Below are 21,913 nucleotides of genomic sequence, written 5' to 3' on the forward strand. Positions count from 1 at the left end.
GTACCATGTTAACATGATGAAACCTTACCATGATAGGGAGGCTCTTGTGCTGAGTATTTGCAGTGGATTGAAGAAGGATCTCAGGCCAATAAAAGCAAGCAACCTGCACCTCCAAACACAAGCCAGAGAACGCATAATTCACCTCAGCAGTGTGCCTCACAACAGCCCCTAAGGCAAAACACCATACCCAACATGCTAGTAATAGGAGACTCTATAGTAAGGCACACAGATGTTCCACTCACCAAACTGATCAAAGAGAAGGTTACTGTCAGCTGCCTGTCGGGTGCTAGGATCCGCCACATAACACAGGCACTTAGGTCACTCCAGAACAAGTACAAGTATGACGCTGTCATTGTACATGTTGGTGTGAATGATCTAAGACGTACCTCCCTGGACTACATGAAAAGAGACATTGAGGAGCTCTCTGATCCTGTAGCCCAAGCTGGTATGACCCTGACCTTGAGTAGCATACTACCTTCACCTAGAATGATACCACAATACAAAGTCAAAATGATCAATTTCAACAATTGATAAAAATTAACAGATAGCGGGAACAGTCCAATAACGCAAGACTATGTTGTAAAAACAAGTTTACTGATACCAACTTCTTACAAATAAAAAACATAAACACGTTTTTTTTTTTTTTGTTTGTTTTTTTATTTGTGAGAAGTTGGTATCAGTAAACTTGTTTTTACAACATAGTCTTGCGTTGTTGGAATGTTCCTACTATCTGTTAATTTTTATCAGTTATTGTCGTTTTCGAATTTCAACAATTGACTAAACTTCTGGTGTCATTCTAAGAGGATCCAGTGTCTGTCTGCCTGGGATGACATGATAGACAAGGCTCGCTGTTTCACCAGAGATGGTTTGCACCTGTCACCCCTAGGCTTTCGAGTACTGGCCAAGGCTCTTGCCGTCCCCATAGTGCCTTTTTTAGGCAAGGCTCAAAGGACAAACCAACCACCGTAACCAGCACAGGTAACCAAAAACTAAGGGTAATGCTACTCAACGCCAGAAGTCTCAACTTCAAAATGCATGCACTCGAGGCACTCATCAGTATGGAGAAAATCAATGTTTGTGCAGTGACGGAAACCTGGTTCAAGGCTCCAGAGAGCACCCCCAGCACTACCAGGTTACAATTCATATCATACCTTCCGGCCTCAGTTACTGGATCACAGTACAAAGGGCGGAGGTGTATCCATATTCATCAAGGATACCCACATCTCCAGGTTAGTGGCGCAACATGATGCCCCAGAGATCATCCATGCGCAGCTATCAGCAGGCAAAACCACATTTCAAGTCATAGCCTGTTATTGATCACCCACCATGTCCCAAGATGCTCACTCAGCATTGGAAAATAGAAAGGTCCTACCCAACACCATAATTTTAGGTGATTTCAACTACCCTGGTATAGACTGGGTGAACTACCAAAGTTCTAACTCCTATGCCCAGTGGTTCATAGAATTTATAAATTCAAATGCCCTCAAACAACTGGTATGTTCTCCCACTAGAGGGGACAACATATTGGATTTAGTCATCACAAATATGGGCGCCCATTGTACCGCACCCGTTATCACTCCCTCTCTGGTCAGATCAGACCACAAACTGATAACCCTAGACATCCTCATCCCTCTACCTCCCCCAGTCAAAGAAACCAAAGCAAACTTCAAACTACTTGCGTCAGAAGTGGAAAGCTTCACTATTCCCCTGCAGAACTATAATGATATCCGGGATGCAGAATCCTACACCAAGGCACTCTATATACATCTTCAGGATTGCATGGACCGTGCTATCCCAAATAAAACCAAGACGCCTTCCTCAAGCAAGAAGAAACCAGCCTGGTGGACCTAGGCTTTAAGCAAACTATACAATAAAAGGAGGAGACTTATACAAAAAAGGCCAAATCTCAAGTAGAAAAATCTTCCCTGATCAGCTTTAGTAAGAAATTGAGGCCCTCATCAAGTCACCTAAAGCCATTTTCAAAAAGAAAGTTGCCAAGGATGCCAAGGATAACCATAAGGCCTTCTATGGTTATGTCCAAAACCTAAATGGCAACACTCAGGTGTGTTCTGAGCTATTACAAAATGGAACAAAATACACTGACCCCACTGACATTGCCAACATCTTGGCTGACAGGTTCAGTGCAAATCCCCCCCCCCTCACCACCTACAGGGCCTATTACTATTCCAGGGGATTGTGTAACTCCGATTATTATTGATACGTTGGTTAATAAGGCTCTATCTAAAGCTAAAAACACTGCCTCCATGGGACCAGATGGTGTCTCGGGCTGTGTCATACACGAGCTCTGAAATGAATTAACCCCGCATCTGAATACCCTGTTCAGTCTCAGCCTCTCAACAGGATATGTGCCCATAGAATGGCGCACAGCAACGGTGGTTCCACTGCACAAGGGTGGGCCCACAACCGACCCTGGAAACTACCAACCAATAAGCCTGACCAGCCTGATCTGTAAGGCAATGGAGCGAATCATTGTGGAACTCATAAATGGAGAGATTGGGAACCTCCAAACACTTGACTCCACACAGTTCGGCCTCATCAAGGTCAGATCATGCCTCCTGAACCTGGTGGACTTATTTGAGACAGTTACTCAGGCTATAGATAAGGGAAAGGAGGTACACATGGCTTACCTTGATCTTGCTAAAGCATTTGACATTCCCCATTCGGGTATTATTTATAAACTCACCAATCTGGGCATAAACCCTTACGTCACAAGATGGATCGCAAACTGGCTCTCAGACAGATCCCACAAAGTAAGAGTAGCGGGATCTATGTCCGAATCCAGACCAGTAACAAGCGGTGTGCCTCAGGGCTCTGTCCTGGGGCCCCTCCTGTTTGGCATATACTTCTCAGAAGTACAGGCAAGCACTGAAGGGCTGTGGCTGACCAAGTTTGCGGACGACTGCAAACTGAGTGCTATAATAGAGTCTCTGTCTGACATGGATATCCTCCAGAAGGGCCTTAACAAGACTGATGCATGGTGTCAAAGCCATGGTCTCAAGCTAAATGCTAAAAAATGCGTAGTAATCCCCTTTGGAAAAAATAGAGTACCCGCAAACTACCACATAGGAGGTAACCCCCTGAAATCTGAAGTAGTAATAAGGGATCTAGGGACCCAAGTAGACAGTCAGCTTTCCTTTGATAACCGTGTTGCCAAGGTGGTTAGAAAATCCTTCTGTGTGACCCATCTGAACACGAAAGGGTTCACATCAAGATCTACGGATTTAGTGGTGCCCCTCTACTCTTCCCTCATCAGACCCATTATTGAGTACAATGCACCAAATGGAATGTACCTGGCTAGACATCTCCAGCAGCTGGAGAGACCACAAAGGTACCTAACCAAGAGGATTACTGGCCTCAAACAGTTGCCCTATGCAGCACAATTGAAAAAACTAAGGCTTTTCTCTGTTGCATGCCGCCTTCTCAGAGGCGATCTCTGTCTAACATACAGAGCCATGTCCAAGCCAGAGCTGTTGAACATGCTCCATCTTAGCAGAACCAAATCCACTCGAGCTACATGCTCTAGGCATATAAACCTCAGCACAACAATGAATAGAACATGCTGGGGGGATAGATTCCCTTCGCAAAGACTTCCCTTGCTATGGAACAAGGTCCCAATCTAAATAAGACAGAGCTCCTCACTATCACTCTTCAAGAGGAACCTTGACGAGTGGATGGGTAACAGAAAGTTCACACCAGGGATCATACCAACAGCTCTACTAGATAGGGGCCAAGGGTACTAGCTGCTAGATCAAGGGCCTAGGGAACTAACCAAAGGGGCAGTGAATACCGCACAACGTGGCTGGGCTAATATATGCCTTCAGGCAGATAGCCCAGTATCTACTTATGAACCAATGAACCTGTGAGTCTGAGGGAGATCTGGTGACTGATCTCCTCAGTGAGGCTCAGACTGACACCTCAGTGGAAGGGGTAGCAATGTCCCAACAACTCTCTCCTACCCAGGTATGAGAAAAGTGAGCAGTGTTACAGGAGTTTGGGGACATGTTCACTGGGAAACCAGGGTGCACCCACCTGGTGCAGATCAGATGGATGCAGGACCCCAAAGGCATATTAGGCAGGCCCCATATAGGGTGCCTGAGATAGCCAAACATACTCTGAGGGAGGAGATACAGGAAATGTTGGAACTAGGGGTAATTCAAGAATCCAACAGTCCCTGGGCCTCCCCAGTGGTGCTGGTGGCAAAGAAAGATGGCAGCACCAGGTTCTTTCTGGACAACAGGAAACTAAATAGTCACATAGAGTCAGATGCTTACCCCATGCCTAGAATGAAGCCCTGGAGCAGCTGGATGGGGCTAAGTATCTTACCACCATTGATCTTACCAAGGGTTACTGACAGATGCCCTTGACTCCCAGTACTAGAGAGAGGTCAGGCTTTGTGACTCCTTTTGGCTTGTATGAGTTCACAAAGATGCCCTTTGGGATGAAAAATGCCCAGCAACTTTCCAGAGGCTGGTAGCGCATATACTAGCAGGAGCAAGAGGTTTTGCCCTTGCTTACCTAGATGATATTGCCATCTACAGCCATTCCTGGCAGGAGCACCTTCAACATGTCACGGAGGTGCTGGGCAGACTACAGAGAGCAGGGTTGACCATTAAGCCCAGCAAATATCAGGCGGGTATGGCAGAGGTCTCCTACCTGGGACATAGAGTGGGGAGTGGTAAGATTGGGCCAGAACTTGCCAAAGTGGAAGCCATTCAGGTATGGCCTGCAGCTGTTACCAAAAAGCAGGTGAAGGGCATTTTAGGTACAGCAGGGTACTACAGAAAGTTCATCCCCAGTTATAGTACCATAGCTGCTCCCCTCACAGACCTGACAAGGAAAAACAGGACAGATAAGGTAGTGTGGACCCCAGTATGTGAGCAGGCATTCCAGAAGCTTAAAGAAGCATTGGGAGGACCCCCTGTGTTAGCCAGTCCAGATTACAGCAAAGAATTTGTTGTGCAGGTGGATTCTTTGAACCTTGGGGTGGGGGCTGTACTTAGCTGGATTTCTTCAGAGAGAGAAGATCACCCAGTGGTTTATCTCAGTCATAGGCTCCAAACCAGGGAAGAATGCTATGCAGCTGTAGAAAAGGAATGTCTACCCATAGTGTGGGCACTGCAGAAACTTCAGCCTTATCTGTATGGAAGAAAATTGAGTGTAGTTACAGATCACAATCCCCTAACATGGTTACACTGAGCCAGCCAGCAAAATGCCAAGTTGCTAAGAAGGAGCCTAGGGTTGCAAGTATGTCAGTGCAGCACCGCAGTGGAGTTAGCAATGCCAATGCAGAAGGGCTCACAAGACAGGGAATGGGGTAAGGTATACCCAGATAGAACTAACCTTCTCAAGCAACATTTCTCAAGAGTCACTTGAAAAACTAGCTTGAGTTCTCAGGGGGGGGGGGGGGATTGTGAAGGCTGCCAGCCCAGCTAGATAGAATTTTGTAGATAATTCTATGTCATTGTAAATATTAATATAATGCGCAGGCTTGTTTTACAAATGTAAAGAAAACTAAATGTACGAAAACGGTGTTATATGCTAAACTTCAAAAATGTAACCACAGTGCACCCTGCTGGAAGAAAGCTGTAAGTAAAGAATTACAACTGTGTTTGATCTCAAGCTCAAGGACAGGATGTCTGGGCTAGCAAATTCTTTCTATTGTTATTAAGGCAGAGATAATTGCTAGATTTTACATGTAAAATTGTATTGTATTGCCGTAGCTTCCTAGCCAGGTTCAGCTTACAAAGAAATGTAAATTTTGAGTTTCTGTTAGCCTGGGAACTAAAGGAGAAGTAATAAAAATGAGGTAATGTGAAATGACTCAGCAGTACTGGGTATTATCAGTTTAAGACTTTCTCAGAGAACAAGATTAAGAATTTTTGAATTTTGTCTGAAGCTGACAACAACTCACCAGCACTTTGCCTTGCAAGTAAAGTTATTTAGGACATAGTTTCTCTTAGAATTAGAGTTAGATAGTAATTTAGCCAGATTAATCTAGCTGTTTTCTATATTTAAGTCAGACTATCCTACAATATTGTTTTAAAGTTCCTGTGATTTCTGAACTCTTGATTAGCACTGTGTTGAATTGTTGAGATTTGTCTGGTGTTTTTATTATTTATTATTAAATATTTTTAAACCTTTCAACTGTGGCTGTTTTGTGTAGAGATAAGTTAAGCTCTTAGAGTACATTTCATGTATTTGGTGATACTGTCCAGGTCATTCCAATAGTCTGGCTGTTTGGCACACTTACTATTTGGATAACAGTAATATTGCACAGTAAATTTGGTCACCCTTTGGGAAGGGCCTTATAGTAGCTGATAATAGTGGTTGGTGGCAGTCTGTGCTACCTTATAGTCTTGACAGAAAGGGAGCATAGCTGGAGAACCTCTGCCAGCTTTCCCCAGTAGTGTCTGTATGTTTGTATATAAATCAGATCTCAAAGTGTGTGTATGTGTCAGCTACTTGGGCAGGGACAGAAAGCACTGGTTGAACAGAGAGGGTGCTGGAGGTTTTGGCTTGACCACTAGGCTGAAATTTGAACCCTATAGCTATGCCAGTGGAGAGTCTTATTGGGGATCTGGAGAGAAAGGGAGAAACCAGCCCCAGACTGACTGTGATCTCTGTGTGCTCTTAAGGGAAATTGTACTTTACTGTGTGTGTACTTGTTATCCTCCCAATTTGCACGCCCCGTCACTGGTGCTAGTGGTGAGGGTTGAGGTCCCTTGATTACTCGGCCAGTGCACAGGCATCACACTCTGTAAGCCATCTGGATATCTTTAGATGCCAGCCACCTGCTGTGTGAATGGTCCTTCCATAATTTCTTTTCCAGATCTTTCTTTTCTTCCATTTCACTTACCACACCCAGTAATGTTTTCAGATCTGTACGTCGCCTTATTACATATAATAGCCCAACGTGCCCAGTGTTTTCAAAATCCAGTCTTATTTGTATCCCTATGTCTTTCAAAAAAATCTTAATACAATTAATTTCAGTTTTTAAACTGCCTGTTGTATGTGTGTGTACCTCTGTGTATTCCCAGTCTACCATTCTGTACTCTATTACTTCCCTCATTTTGGTAATACTATGTTTTACTTTGGCCTTTTCCCTCAAATTACAGTTCAAATCTCTCAAAATTATAATTGGCTATCAGTGGCTACATAATGTAATGTCATCAGACAGTAATTCACTTTGCTTAGTATTTGTATTTGCATAAATTTCAATCACCATAACGGGACCCTTCTTCCCCATTGCATGAACCACTACAGCTTATCCTGGTTTAATTATTGTAACATGCTTTGCTTTCAAGTCACTCCTTCTCATGAACATTGTAATGCCACGACATTCATCCTGTTCTGTAGATCGTATTACTTCTTTTCTGCCTAATATTTGGAATTGTTTTCTATTTTCTTCAGAAATAAACCTAGTGCCAATGATACAAATTAAATTATAAGGCATATTTAAACACCATTTGTAAACTACTATGCATCTGAGATTAGTTTTAATACCATTAACATTTAAACCAGCTATATTAGAATTATCCCTTATCCTTGACAAAGAATTTCTTATAACATATTTTCTCTTTTCTTCCTGTTAGTTTCTCTTATCCTTTCCCCTACAGTATCTTCTCCCTCCTACTGTTCTATCATAGTACTCCCACCCACCTGTAAAGGCATTTTTTGCAAAGATTCAGATTTATTACTTACTTATTTTTCCATTTTTTATTATCAACAGTTGGAATGTGTTTACATTGCTTTGCTTTACTTGCATTTCTTAAATGTTATTCAGTCTCCATTTGCTATCCGTAGTAATGTATGCATCTGCATTTCCATTCCTGTGTTTGTCTTGTTACATTTCCAGTAATTTGGCATTTTCATTGTATGTATTTTGACATAACAATTCACACATTTGGCACTCCATCCAAAAATGCCTCTAATTTCCTTATTAAGTACATCGTATAACACAGCTGTCTATATTGCACATCCTTTCTCCGCAGTAAATAAAATTATTTTTTGGACATTTATTAACCAAATGATTCAAGCATCCACAAAAGAAATACATACTTTAGGTTGGTTTCAGTAAAAAGTGTTCTTTATTTTCATTAATGATTATAGTATTCTTGCAGAGTCTCACGGTTCTCTGCAGGAAAAAGTATTATTTCCATCTTAGTAATCTCATCATTAGGAACCTGTATAATCAAGTTTTCCTCTCATTTGTACATAGTCAATTACCATAAATGTTTCCCATGACACCATGCCTTCTTTTTCCATAAAACAGATGCCTAATTCACATGCCAACTGCATTATTTCAAAGGTAGTACCCAGAAAGGGTTCTGATTAAAATGAACATCCTATACCACAAAAGCCAACAGTTTTACTATATTATCCCACATGAAGTACTTGTCTATTTTCTTTTTAGTTTTGGACTTTCTTTTCTCAACTTTTCAAAAAAAAAAAAAATCAGATTTTCTTCTTCCTGAAGCAGTCATCTTCTTCACACACCTGCATAACTTTAACATTTACCTTGGTCAGGTACTTTTCTAGAAGTCTCATCCATAGCTCTATGTTCCTTCTGCCTATCTCATAATTCCCTTCTTGTGAAGAAGCTATAAGTCCATTCTGCACCTCAGTCACTTCTTTTTTCTTTGAAAACATTTTTTCTGTTGCATCATACTACTTTATTTTCCAATTCACTTTGGAGCAGTGTCGTATTCTGGGCTGTGTTTGTACTCTCTCTCTCTCTCTGTCTCTGTCTCTGTACCAGTTTTTCCTCGCTGCTCTGGTTTCCTGTCACATCCCAAAGACATAGATTAGGAGAGGTTGTGATCGTCCAAGGTTTTCTAAAGTTTAGATGCGCCATAAATAAGTGAGAGCATGCATGTGTTTGTGTATGTATATGTGTTTGCGTGTGCATATCAAAATCATAAAAAACATTACAATTGCAAATTAAATTCATCAATAACAGAAGCAAAAGAAAATTCTTGAATATCACTTTGATAGGTCTCTAATAATACAGACAACTTTATCCAATATTTGAATTCTGTAGCATTAATTTTATTTCTTAGTTTGACTGTGTTAATTCTGTTTTGATACAGAACAGTGGTTACATTTATGAACGCTGTATAAGAATGGTATAAAATCTTTTATCCAGTTCTTGGCTATGGTTTTCCGAGCAACAGATTTTCTTCTTCCTGAAGCAGTCATCTTCTTCACACACCTGCATAACTTTAACATTTACCTTGGTCAGGTACTTTTCTAGAACTCTCATCTATAGCTCTATGTTCCTTCTGCCTATCTCATAATTCCCTTCTTGTGAAGAAGCTATAAGTCCATTCTCCACCTCAGTCACTTCTTTTTTCTGTATACATGTATGAAGGGAGAACACTGAGTTTTGGGAATACAAGGAGGAACTGGGGTGTTAAATAATATCAAGAATCTTTTTTTAAAACAAGAAACATCTACTAAATTATCACTTATGGCACAGGCAATCGTACATTTATTTATTTATTGGCATTTGTTTATCGAGAAAGTCCACTGGGCCAAGAAGAACCCATTTTTAGTGGAGGCCTGGAGAGAAAAGCTCCACAAAAAACAGTATAAAATTACATAACATTGGAACAGTTTGATTTAACAAGAAGCATAGTTATAACAGGCAGTATAGATACAAAAAATACATTATGAAAATATTGGTGGTACAGAGAGATAATATACAAACACAAAGCATTGAAGTAAATCTAAAGTACATGTTCTAGTACATTCTAAAGTGAGAGTACACTCTAGAGTCCACTCACTTATGAGTGTAGACACTGAGTTATATAGGAAGAATTAGAGTAACTGTCTAAAGGTATATGTATTAGAAGTAGAGAGAGGTTGGTGCTAGGAGTGGTGAATGTGAAGAAGTAATAGGAGTCTAGGGTTTGGAGGATGGAAGCAGAGAAATAAAGTGATATGATGTAAAGAAGTACAGTATATAAATGAAAATAAACCATATCGACATAATTTTAGTTGCAAACATTATACATCACTTATAATCCACCCAATCAATGTCAGTCAAACATTACATAACTCATTCAAATCCTGCCTTCTTTTAAATGTCATTCCTCCACTGTATGTATTGTTCCCACAGTCTGTAACTTGTTATTTGTAACTTGTTATTTGCACTCATTATAAATCTCTTAAGTCCATATGTGGAGCTTTTCTCCCCGGGCCTCTGCTGAAAATGGAAATATATCCAGTCAGACTAGCCCGGTTAACAAATGTAAAATAAAATAAAAATAAATAAATAAATAAAGTAAGGCCTTACTATGTCTAGGCTATTCCATTTCTGTGTCATAGCTCAGAAAAATAATTTCCCTAGATATACCGATTTGTTCACCCAGTATCTCTGATACAGTAGTCTGTAGGGAATTTTTAAGGTCTGCCAACTCATTATACCCCCAGAAAATATGTTCCCAATTGCCTCTTTCTTCACCATCACACCTCCATTTGCTGTTTACCATACAAAAAATCATCTGTGGTTTACTTGGGTTATAAAAATACATATGTAAACATTTCCAAGTAAAAATCCTATATTTCTAGATTTTGTTGAATATTTGAGAGACATACATATATCTCCCCATTGTTTCTTTGTGAATTGCTTATCCAATCTCTCTTCCCAGTCCTTTCTAACCTCCTCTGACTGATTCTTATAGTTATCATGCAATATTTTATAAATTCTGCTAATTGCCAGCTTCTGTTCTAGAGTCTACTAAAAACTCTACAAGTGCTGATCTTTCATTTAAGACCCCCCCCCCCATTTCTTTCTCTTCGCCTATGCTCTGTTATGAATCTTTGATAGGGAAGACAATCTGTAACCTGCAGTCTAAATACATTATTGGCATCTTCCCATTCTATCACCTTTCCCTCTCTAGTGATTTGCTCCCAATACCTTGGTTCCTTTACCAATTTTCTCCAATAAATTCCAGCCCACTCTTGCCTATTGTCTGTATCCCTAGTTGTAAACATCCCTATTGACAGAATCTCCTTTCTCCATTCCTGTGTTGGCTTAGTTCTTAGAATACTTTCAGCTACTTTATGAATATAATATTCTGTATGATTATTGTTATTCTAAAGATCTGCATCCAAAATCCCAGTCTCTCCTTGTTTCTTGAACTACCCCCTGTTTCATCATCATCCCTTTGCAGTTTGAATTATAGGTTTCTGCTTGTATTATGTGTAGGAGCCTTAACTGTATTGCTCTGAAATACCTCTTCAAATCAGGTAATCCCAGTCCACCCTCTTCTATTCGAAGGATCAGCTTATCTCACTTGACTCCTGCCATCTTCCCCTACCAGATAAAATCCTTCAGCTCTTTATTAATTGATATCCACAACTTCTTCTCTGGTTCATAAAAATATGCCTGACCTGTGTATAAGACTAAAGGGACTAAAAACATTATAGCTGCTTGTATCTTATTATCCATATCCATATAACAGAGCTTCCAGTTTCTCAGTTTTGTATTATCTTTTGTTTAGTATTTTCCCACATATCCTTAGCTGCCACACTGGAATCATTTTTAATCCATACTCCTAAGTACTTCATTTTATCATGTCCCCATAAATACAGATATTCCTGAACCATTTTGTGTGTGGGTACATAATTTACTGCTATTGACTTGGTTTATTTTGTATCCTAAAAAGATATGAAACTGTCTTAAAATGGTCCACAGCACTGACATGTCCTTTTCTGGTTTTATCAGTTATAAAATAATATCATATGCAAATAGAGCCAGATTTTCTTGACTACCATACCAACTGTATCCTTGAATTTCTGAGTCCCTTATTTTTTCTTTGTCACTGGTTCTAAATATAATGCAAATAACAAAGGGGGAAGATGATACCATTCTCTGGTTCCTCTGCTCAAGCAGAAATTATCAGAGAGGAACCCACCCACTTTAATTTTCACCTCTGATCCCTCATATATCCTCCTAATCAACCTTATAATTTTATCAGGGAATGCAAATGCCTCCATTGCCCCACTCACAAAGTCCCAGGTTATTCTGTCAGATGCTTTCTCTGCATCAAGACCCACCAACAACAGTGGCATTTTCTTACATTCTGCTTCCCTCTGGATCACCAATATTCTGTTAATGTTATCAAATGTTTGCCTCCCTTCCACAAAACGACATTTATGCATATCTATCAATTTTGGAATCGTATTTGCCATTCTTTTAGTCATTATAGACATAAACATTTTATAATCATGGTTTAGTATTTAAATGGGCCTTTATGAAGCTGGATCCGATGGGTCTTTAACCTCTTTATGTATTACAGCTACCACCACTTTCTTCCAGGATGTTGGTATTTCTCCTTCTCTTAAAATACTTTTAACAAAACCTTCCAGATCCTTATCAGTTTTTTCCCTCATAGCTTCCAAGCTTCCACAGGAATGCCATCTATTCTTGCAGACTTTCCTGTGGGTTGGTTATACATCAGCATTGTTATCTCATCTCCTCTCATCCTAACTGTTAGTAATTTTGCCTCATAGGTTCATAGGTTCATTGGTAGGTACTAGGCTATCTGCCCGAAGGCATTTATAAGCCTAGCCAGAATGTGTTGGCTTTCGCCACCCCCCTTAGATTAGTTCCCAGTGCCTCTGTCCAGCAGAGCCACTGAAGTGATCCCTGGGGTAAACTTTCTGTTTCCCATCCACTCATCAAGGTTTCTTTTGAAGAGTGTTATCAAGGAGCTCTGCCTAATGTAGATTGGAATCTTGTTCCAAAGCATGGGAAGTCTCTGGGACAGGAATCTATCCCTCCAGCATGTCCTATTTATTGGTGTGGTGAAGTTTAGATCCCTAGAGCATGTGGCTCGAGGGGATAAGGTTTTCTTTAGGTGGAGCATGTCCATCAATTCTGGGTTGGACATGACCTTGTATGTCAGGCAGAGATCACCTCTGAGTAGGCGGTATGCAACTCAGTACAGCTGGTGTTTCTTCAGTCGAGCTGCATAGGACATCTGTTTGAGGCCAGTGATCCTCTTGGTGAGGTACATCTGTGGTCTTTCCAACTGTTGCAGGTGTCTTGTAAGGTACATCCCAAATAGGGCATTGTACTCTATGATGGGTCGATTGCTTGATGAGTAGAGGGGCACAATGACCTCTTTTGATCTGGATGGGAACCCTTTTGTGATTAGGTGGGCCACGTATAAGGATTTTCTAACCACTTTGGCAATGTGATTATCAGAGGTGAGATTACTGTCTACTTGAGTCCCCAGATCCCTTATTATGTCTTCCGTATTTAGGGGACTACCACCTATGTGATAGTTTGTGGGTACTTTGTTTTTTCCAAAGGGGATGACTATGCACTTTTTGGCATTTAGCTTGAGGCCATGATTTTGACACCAGGTATCTATCTCAGTGAGACCCTTTTGGAGGATGTCTATGTTAGCCGGAGAGTCAAGTATAGCCCCTAGTTTGCAGTCGTCTGCGAACTTGGTCAGCCATAGTCCTCCTGTGCATGCCCGTACCTCTGAGAAGTATATACCGAACAGGAGGGGGCTAGGACTGAGCCCTGGGGAACGCCACTTGTAACCGGTTTAGAGTCGGACCTAGCTCCCGCAACTCTCACCATGTGGGTTTTGTCCGTGAGCCAGTTGGCAACCCATCTTCTGACATAGGGATTTATGTTCAGGCTGGTGAGCTTGTCTATAATACCAGAATGGGGAATTGTGTCGAAGGCCTTTGCGAGAACTAGGTAGGCTGTGTGTACCACCTTTCCCTCGTTTATAGCCTTGTTAACTGTCTCAAAGAAGTCCACCAGGTTTAGGAGGCATGATCTGCCCTTAACAAAGCCAAACTGGGTAGGTTCCAGTGTTTGGAGGTTCTCAATGTCTCTGTTAATGAGTTCTATGATGATGCGCTCCATAGCCTTGCAGAACAAGCTAGTCAGGCTTATAGGGTGATAGTTCCTGGGGTCTGTTGTGGCTCCACCTTTGTGGAGCAGAATAACCATTGCTGTGCGCCACTCTATGGGTACATAGCCTGTGGAGAGGTTGAGTTGGAACAATGTGTTTAGGTGAGGGGTTAGTTCATCTTTGAGCTCGTGTAGGACGCAACTTGGGACACCGTCCAGTCCCATTGATGCTGTGTTTTTGGCTGTGGAGAGGGCTGGTATAACCTGAGTGTCTGTGATTTCAGGGACTCTACATTCTTCTGGTATGGTTGTGAGCCCTTTTGGGGGTGAGAGGGGGGTGAAGTTTGTGCTGAACCTGTCTGCCAGTATGTTGGCGATATCAGTCGGTTCAGTGTATTTTGTGCCATTCTGCACGAACTCCGAGCAGATCTGAGCATTGCCACTTAGATTCTTGACATAACTAAAGAATGCCTTGTGGTTATCTTTGGAATCCTTGGCAATTTTTCTTTTGAAGCTCACCTTGGATGATTTTATGAGGGATCGTAGTTTCTTGCTGATACTGATCAGGGATGTCTTCCCTTCTTGGGATTTTACTCTTTTCTGTACTAGTTTCCTCCTTCTATTGTATAGCTTGTTTATGGCAGGAGTCCACCAGACTGGTTTCCTTTTCTTGGAGGAGTGAGTCTTGGTTTTGCTTGGGATGGCACGATCCATGCATTCTTGTAGGTGCCCGTAGAATGCATCAGTAAAGGATTTTGCAGCTTGGACAGCATTGTCCTTTAGCATGGGGACTTTGAAACTTTGTAACTAAGACACAGGTATGGTTACTATAAAGGCTGTCTTCCCCAATATCTTGTTCATTATAACACTTCCAATAACTCCACTAAAAGAGAACGTTCAGCAGAATCTTCTGAAGAGGTCTCCAGTGGGAGACGAAAGCGCTAAATCAGTTCGTGTTTCATGTCTTTTTAGTTGTTTTGGGTTATAATAAAAGTTTCCTTTTGTTGGAGCCATTGGTATCGTTTATTGCTGAACGTTCTCTTTTAGTGGAGTTACTGGAAGTGTTATAACGAACAAGATATTGAGGAAGACAGCATTTATAGTAACCGGACCTGTGTCTTGGTTACAAGTGACTGTTGATTCGTGATCTATCGCTTTGAAACTTTCCACCTCAGTCTTAAATAATGTGAAGTTTGCTTTTGAAATGTTTTTCATGGTGGTTTCCTTTTCTGGGGGTGGGGGCGGAATGTGGATATCCAAAGTGATTTGTTTATGGTCAGATCTAACCAGCAAGGGGTTGACCTCCGGTGTGGAACACCGTTTGCCCATGTTGGTGATAATCAGGTCCAATATGTTGTCACCTCTGGTGGAATTGTTGACCAGTTGAACCAGGGCATTTGAGTTTATAAATTCTAGGAAATGTTGGGCAAGGGAGTTAGTACTTGAGTAGTTCTCGCAGTTAATGTTTGGGTAATTGAAATCACCCAATATTAGGGTGTTTGGTAGGACCTTTATGTTTCCCAGTGTTTCCAGAAATGCAGAATGGGGGTCCTGGGACATGGTGGGTGATCTGTAGCAAGCTACAATTTGAATTGCAGTTTTGCCCATTGATAGTTGCACGTGGATGATCTCTGAAGCATCGTGCTGTGGCACTAACCTGGAAGTGTGGGTATCCTTGATGAATATGGATACGCCCCCGCCTTTTGTATTTCGGTTTGGGTTCTGTGGCCAAAATGTATGGTATGAGTTGTAGCCTGGTAGTGCTGGGGTGCTCTCTGGAGCCTTAAACCAGGTTTCTGTTACTGCACATATATATCAATTTTCTCCATACTGAGGAGTGCCTCAAGTGCGTGCATTTTGAGGTTTAGACTTCTGGCATTGAGTAGCACTACGCTCAGTTTTTTGTTGCTTGTGCTATTTATGGTGGTGGGTTTGTCTTTTGAGCCTTGCCTAAAAAAGGCACTATAGGGGTGGCAAGAGCCTTGGCCAGTATTCAAAAGCCTAAGGGTAACAGGTGCAAGCCATCTCTAGAGAAGCAGCGTGGCTTGTCGAGCATGTCATCCCAGGAGGACAGACACTGGATCCCCTTTGAATGACAAACTTAGCCAATTGTTGAAATCGAGAATTTTTTTTCTTTATGCCGTGGTATCATTCTTGGTGAGGGCAGGATGCTACTCAGGGTCAGGGTCATACCAGCCTGGGCTACGTGATCAACGAGCTTTTCCATGTCTCTTTTCATGTAGTCGAGAGAGGTACGGCTCAAGTCATTCACACCAGCATGGACAATGACAGAGTCATATTTGTACTTGTTCTGGAGTGACGTGAGTGCTTGTGTTATGTGGCGGATCCTGGCACCCGACAGGCAGCTAACAGTAACCTTCTCCTTATTCAGCCTAGTGAGTGGGATGTCATTGTGCCTGACTATAGAGTCACCTATTACTAGTATGTTGGGTATGTTATTTTGCCTTAAGGGCTGTGATTGCATGGTACACTGGTTAAGTGAAGTATGTGTTTCATGGTTTGTGTTGAGGGGGTGGAGGTTGCTTGGATGTTTGCTTTGGAGGTCTCTATTGCTTTTGCAGATTTTTATTTAAAGCCTCGGAGTATGTTTTCATGTATTTATGTGTTTTTTTTTGCTGGTGCTGGTTTAATGGGTCTATGTGAGACTGGTGGTGTGATGCAAGTATTTCCCTTCTCCTCTTGACTGTCTGATCCAGTCTTGGATTGAGAGAGCTTCGCCTCCAGTTTGGCTGTATAATTTCATCTCTTGCATGTATTAGTGGTTGGTGGTAGGAGGAGAGAGTTGTCTGTGTACATGAGGCAGTTGTAACATTGCCTCAAAGTACCCAGATTCAACAGTTGGACTGGAGAGTACACCTGAAACTGCCCTTTGGACATGCCTGGATAGGTACAGTGAACTGTTTTACTGGATGGCTGGTAGGGTCAAACAGAAAGCCTTGTCCTTCTGTACAATACAGGAGGGTCTAGTGCTAGGGTTTATAAGTGCTTGCTATGAGTTTTGAGCAATTGCCAGGCTGAGAAATGAACGGTTTGAGTGCTTAAGTTGACAGTTTGTCTAGTTACAAGGGAAAAATTAAAGAGGAGACTTTGTGGAGCTGGGAATAGTTTTAGCCAAGCTAACTGGCGCTGCCCGGTGCGCAAAACCGGGCAAATGCGGTATTTATAGCAGGGAAATGAAAGAGATAGAAATTAGCCCAAAATGGCCAATACACTACTAATTTCTGGGCTGAAACCACTCCTCCAGGGACAGATAGGCTGCTCAAAGCTCCCCTCTCTCACAGGTGAACAGAGAAGCTTCCTTCTATCTAAGTAAGGTATGGGCAAACACAGAGATTTGTAACACAGCCCTGAATTCAGCACTAACCTGAAAACTGGACTATACTAGCTTAGAAAAGTGGGAAACAAGTATTTTTTTTCAGAAAATAAAGCAGATACAATAAAAAAAACACTTTCAATGCACAGAAAAGGGTATTTATTGTTATATATCGCAGATCAAAGTTGCCCCTAGTAATAAAGTAGGAAGAAACACAAATACAGTAAAAGCAGATGTATAAAGTGCAATCTATATATATATATATATATATATATATATATATATATATATATACAAAAACAATAGAAAACAAACAAACTGAGCTAAACAAATTACCCAATTAACCAGAAAAAAGCTCAAAACTGAGCCCTGTTCCAACAGTCTTCAATCAGACAAGTTCTAATTGTACACTCCTGCTACTAGGGTGCAGGGGATCCTTCTCCAAAAAAGATGGCCTGAATCAGTGCTCAAGTTATACAAACAAAGCTAGATTCAGCAGGCCTGAATCTGGTCTATGCTAAAGCAACAAGGCACACAGATTTCAGAAAGAAACAGTTCAAATAAGCAGGCACAATAAGCCTGTAACCAGAAATTCACAGCTCAGAAGGGCAAAATCCAGCCTCTTCTCCCACAAGAGTGCAGACCACAAACCCTCTTTATGTAGAATAACTGGCCTGAATCCCAAGTGCATAAGCCAGAACTAATACACTTTCAGAATAGCAGACACTGGGCCTTTAATCAGGAATTCCCAGCTTAGAAGGATGTAAGCTACCTGTCCTGCCACAAGAGTACAGACCACAAACCTTCTTAATGTAAAACAACCTGTATGAAGCCCAAGTGCTTAAACCAAAAGACTCAGAATAACAGTTACAATTTAATCAGGCTACTACCAAGCAGTAATAAATGCAGCATAATAAATAAAATTGAGTACTTTTTAGAAAAGCAAAATAAAGTAGGAGGAAAACAAATACAGTAAAAGCAGGTGAATAAAGTGCATTTTTTAAGTGCAAGGAGAGAGGAAGGAAGAAACTGAGTGGGTTGGCCTTCTTAAATCTTCTCTCTGTATTGCATAGAGTGAACACTAGACTCAGAATATGATCTCACTGTACTCGGTTAAGTGAGCAAATGAGATGGACCCAGGAGGAGTGTTCTAATACAGACTTACAGGAGGAGCGGGCAATTCCAGGGCCACCAACACTAATACCAACACAAGAGCAGGAAGGGTGGGTGGGGAACTAACTGCAGAGAGACACAGAGCACACTGTTCAATGAAACACACAATTAGGAAACAGAAAAAAATGAAAATACAGTACTTTTAAAACTGCAAGTTTGTACTTAACAGAAGACTAAAATACACTATTGCAAGTTTTACTTAGCTTCAGCTTGTAATGCAGATGATTATAGCCAAGCAAGACTCTCAGGAGTTGAGCATAAAATTATTTCTCAAACTTTGTGGCAAGCACTTAAAGTACAGAGGAAGTTGTCTTGGCTATTAAATATTATAGCAATAACCCAAGCCTGGGTGTGGGTAATGCTAAATTTACCCACGGTTGGCGTGGTTTGGTCCCGAGGGTGAAGCCCGAGGGACCAAACAAAGCCAACCGTAGGTAAATTTAGCATTACCCACACCCAGAAGTGGGTTATTGCTATTATACCATGACATTATTTAAGAAAAGAAACTGTTACTTTTCTTAAATAATGGCATAGTATAATGCCTGTTTACTGCCCTTCCGCAGATGTCTGTCATCCGTGGCAGTTCTGATGTACTGCGTGCAGTACATCAGAGCTGTGGGCAAAAGCAACGGAGAAAGCAAGATCTCCGTTGCTTTTTGATGTCTCGCTATGTTAAATGAGTTTAACATAGCGAGACAGTTAAAAACAACGGACATCTCCGTTGCTTATTTTAAAACTGTCTCACTATGTTAAACTCATTTAACATAGCGAGACACTAAAAAAAAGCAACGGAGATCTTGCTTTCTCCGTTTTAAACACTGTTCGCTATGTTAAATGGGTTTAGCATGGCGAGACAACTTTAAAATAACCACCGGAGATCTCCGTTGCTTATTTTAAAGCTGCCTCGCTATGTTAAACCCATTTAACATAACGAGACAGTGTTTTAAAAAAACGAGTTATACTAATGGAAAAAAGTCTGGGTGACCGGACCTTTTTCCATTAGTATAACTCGATTTACAACGGGCACGCTGGCCAATCAGTGTGCACGTTTTTGGGGGGGGTCATGGTATAATAGATAACAAAGAAGTGATAAGACCACCACCCTCTCTTATAGCAGAGAGACACACAGTACACCGTTCAATGAAACACACAATTAGGAAACAGAAAAAAATGAAAATACAGTACTTTTAAAACTGCAAGTTTGTACTTAACTGAAGACTAAAATACACTACTGCAAGTTTCACTTAACTTCAGCTTCTAATGAAGATGATTGTAGCCAAACAATTCTCTCAGAAGTTGAACATAAAATGATATCTCAAACTTTGTAGCAAGCACTTAAAGTACAGAGGAAGCCCTCTAGGCTATTAAATATCAGATAACAAAGAAGTGATAAGACCACCACCCCCTCTTATAGCAGAAAGGCACACAGTACACTGCTGAATGAAACACACAATTAGGAAACAGAAAAAATGAAAATAAAGTACTTTTAAAACTGCAAGTTTGTTCTTAACTTTCATAGAGTTTCCAAAACATTTCTAATACCTCTACAAGATCTGTTATCTTCCTTGTTATAGGCTCCCATAAGCTTGGTGACAGCCCTTTCTACTTTCTGTTGGCTGAGTCATTATGCTAAACGTTTTTGTGCTCTAGAATTATTATCAAAAAACAGTTGTTTAAGAGCAATCTTTCTAAACTCATGCATATTACTCAGGTAATCCCTTATTTTCTGTTTAGCATTCTGCAGTTATTCCACATCTTTTTCTGTGAGATCCCCCCTATTCTGCAATACTTTAACATTTGTCATTCCCTCTAAATAATTATTGTTACTTCTTTCACTTACAAATGCCTTCTACCAGCACCTACAGGACTGCATGGATCAGGCAATCCCAAACAAAACTAAGACTCTCTGTACCAAAGGCAAGCGTCCAGTCTGGTGGACCCCAGCCATAAACAAGCTCTACAACAAAAGGAGGAAGCTACTACAAGATAGAGCAAAAATCCTTGAAAGGTAAGACACCTTTGATCATTATAAGTAAAAAACTAAGAGCTCTCATAAAATCATCCAAGGCAAATTTTGAGAGAAAAATCGCCAAGGACTCTAAAGACAATCATAAGGCCTTCTTTAGCTATGTTAGAAACCTAGGAGGAAACTCCCAGATATGCTCAGAATTAGTTCAAAATGATGTGAAAATTACTGAACCTACACACATTGCTAACATACTGGCTGACAGGTTCAGTGCAAACTCCCCCTCCCCCAAAAGGAGAGATATCTATTCCAGAGGATTGTAGCCCCCAACCATCTCCAACGCCCAGGTGAGCACTGCCCACACTAAGGCAACAAACACAGCATCCATGGGACCGGATGGTGTCCCCGGCTGTGTGCCTCATGAACTCAACGAGGAATTAAACCCACAGTTAGGACAGCTGTTTAATCTTAGCCTCACCTCAGGATACGTACCCAAGGAGTGGCGCACGGCGACTGTGGTCCCACTTCATAAGGGCGGTGCCTCCACAGACCCTGGAAATTACCGCCCATTAGCTTGACAAGCCTTATCTGCAAAGCCATGGAGAGGATCATAATGGAACTCATAAATAAAGACATAGGGAACTTGCAGACTTTGGATCCAACCCAGTTTGGCTTTGTCAAAGGCAGATCCTGCCTCTTAAACTTGGTTGACTTTTTCGAGACAGTCACCAAGGCCATTGATGAGGAAAGGCAGTCCATACAGCCTACCTCGACCTGGCAAAGGCCTTGACACAATACCCCACTCAGGTATCATCGAAAAACTCATCAGCTTGAATGTAAACCCATACATCACAAGATGGGTTGCAAACTGGCTAAGTGACAGAACCCACAGGGTCAGAGTTGCTGGAGCCATGTCAGACTCAAAGCCTGTCACAAGTGGTGTCCCACAGGGCTCAGTCTTGGGTCCACTCTTGTTCGGCATCTACTTTTCTGAAGTACAAGCAAACACAGGAGGGTTATGGCTGACAAAGTTTGCAGATGACAGCAAACTGGCGCCATAGTCGAAAACACATCTGACACAGATATCCCCAGAAGGGCCTCACAGAAACGGATAACTGGTGCCAGAGCCATGGCCTGAAGTTAAACGCCAAAAATGCATAGTCATACCCTTCGGGAAAAACAAGGTTACCCCTAGCTACCATATAGGTGGCAATCCACTGAGCACAGAAAAGTCATCAGGGATCTGGGGACCCAAGTTGACAGTAGCCTTCGCTTGACACTCATGTTGCTAAAGTAGTTAGGAAAACCTTCTATATCGCCCACCTGATCATGAAGGGATTCACATCTAGATCAAGGGAGGTCATCGTCCCCTGTACTCATCACTCATTAGACCTATGATTGAGTACAATGCCCGTTCGAATGTATCTGACCAGACACCTGCTGCAGCTTGAAAGACCCCAAAAGTTCCTCACCAAAAGGATAAAGGGTCTCAAAATATGTCTTATGCTGCCCGACTGAAAGAACTCCAGCTCTA

The 21,913-nt window shown here is 41.5% G+C and overlaps 1 protein-coding gene across 2 annotated transcripts in view; it reads left to right on the top strand.

The window, feature by feature from the left end:
- INPP4B (inositol polyphosphate-4-phosphatase type II B) overlaps positions 1–21,913 on the top strand; it is a 4,727,932-nt gene that overhangs the window by 452,356 nt on the left and 4,253,663 nt on the right. The window lies entirely within an intron of this gene.

This window comes from Protopterus annectens, chromosome 2.part1 (genome assembly GCF_019279795.1).
Source record: "Protopterus annectens isolate FY-2018-M chromosome 2.part1, PAN1.0, whole genome shotgun sequence".
Classification (NCBI taxonomy): Eukaryota; Metazoa; Chordata; order Ceratodontiformes; family Protopteridae; genus Protopterus; species Protopterus annectens.